This window comes from Nannospalax galili, unplaced genomic scaffold (assembly GCF_000622305.1).
Source record: "Nannospalax galili isolate Female #2095 unplaced genomic scaffold, S.galili_v1.0 scaffold138, whole genome shotgun sequence".
Lineage (NCBI taxonomy): Eukaryota > Metazoa > Chordata > Mammalia > Rodentia > Spalacidae > Nannospalax > Nannospalax galili.
The window spans coordinates 489,206-491,103 of record NW_008341333.1 but is presented as its reverse complement, the minus strand read 5'-3'; positions in this window follow the sequence as shown (position 1 = coordinate 491,103).

Here is a 1,898-nt window from a genome sequence, read left to right as displayed (position 1 = left end):
TCTTTTTTAAACGTTGGAACCTCATTTAATTTTATGTCTTATAGAGTTTATAATGAGTAAAAGATTGTATAAGCATAATAATTCATCTGTAAACCTAGAAATGTACAGCCAATTTTGAAAGAGATGTACCCTAGATCAGAAAAATTTTTTTGAATAGGTTAATGCTGTTGTAATGAAATGCTTCTTCTAATTAAAAAAAAATATTTCATTGAAAAAAAAAGTCATTCATATGAAAACTCATTCATATGAAAGTATATAAAAAGGCCCACCAAAAGGCCACCTGGAGGTTGTGTTCCAGGACAGCTGTAGAGGCTTAGGTCGCCCTATATACAATAATTTAGGATTTTTATATAATCTGTACAGGTCCTTCTATAAACTTTAAATTATTTCTAGATTACTTATAATTCCCAATACAATGTGAAAATTATGTAAATAGTTGTTATTTTGTGCTTTATAGGGATTAATGACAAGAAAAAGTGTTGGTGCTTGTTTTCAATACAGTCTTGTTTTTTTCTGTGAATATTTTTGATCTGCTGTTCATTTAATCTACAGATATGGAGCCCATGGATATAGGGGGCTAACTTGATTTATGGATGTTATTATTTTTGTCTTCACTTTGGTGAGCAATAATAGTGTACTGATTAATGGCCTAATCAAGAGAACTTTATACTTTTTATTCATAAAGTGACATGATTGCTGTTAACAAAAAAAAAAGGAGTGGGGGTTCAGAAGAGGAAGCTGTGTTTTTATTTCCCAGTTTTCAATAAAAGAAAGAAAAAAAACAATCACATCTATTCAACCAGTATGAAAAATTGCTTTCATTTTTAATAAATGGTAAAATTACATGTATACCAAAGAACTGTTTTAAAATGAATTTACAATTTATTGCCAGCAAATGTTTGATTTATATACCTATTTTTAAATGTTTTTATTTCATGTGTATGAGTGTATTGCCTCTATGTATGTGAGTGCACCCATGTTGTGCAATGCCTCGGAGGTCCAAAGAGGGTGTTGGATTCCCCTGGAACTGGGGTTAAGGATGGTTGTTAGCTGACATGTGGGTGCTGGGAATCAAACCCAGGTCCTCTGCAAGAGCAGCCAGTGCTCTTAACCACTGAGCCATCTCTCTGGCCCCTGATTTGTATACCTACTTTATATACCTATATTCTTGAGGTCCACTTTCTTGGGTGAAAGGGACCTAAAAAATACTGTTCTAGGCTAATGGTCTCCAAAGTGTGGTGTGCCCTGAAATGCTATACATTTCATAATTGTACACACACATCTATATATTCCTCCCTTTCTTCATTAACTAGGATCAGGACTTTAAGAGGATCACTGGATGGAGAGACAATGGAACACTGTCGTTAACTGAAAGTATCCAGAGCCAGAGCCAGGCAGGATTGAGTGCAAAACCAGCCTGAAAACATGAGAACCTGTCCCCAAAAAATCAAGGGCTGAGGACATAGCTCAGTGGTAGAATGCTCACCTTGCTCATCCAAGACCCTGGGTTTAAGTCTTCAGTATTCAAGTGAACAAATATAACACCCAGAAGAAGTTGGTGGAGAGCTGTAAATAAAACTGATTATCTGGGAAGGGCCTTTGTGGCACAGGTAAATTTGGGAGTCATCTTTGCTGAAAACGAGGGAGAAAAGAGAAGTGAAAAATGGTAAAAGCCCAGGAGACTGTATTTACTAGAAGAGAATTACAAGGTTTGTTATGAACATTGGCTGCCACTGTTTTAAAGTTCTCAAATTTATGAAATATAAGCCTTTAATTCCAGCACTCAGGAGGAAGAAGCAGTTGGCTTCTGAGTTCGAGGCCAGCCCGGTCTACATAAAGAGTTCTAGGAAAGAAGAAGCTCAACAGAGGTAGGATCATAGGAGCAAGGGTATTAGTAA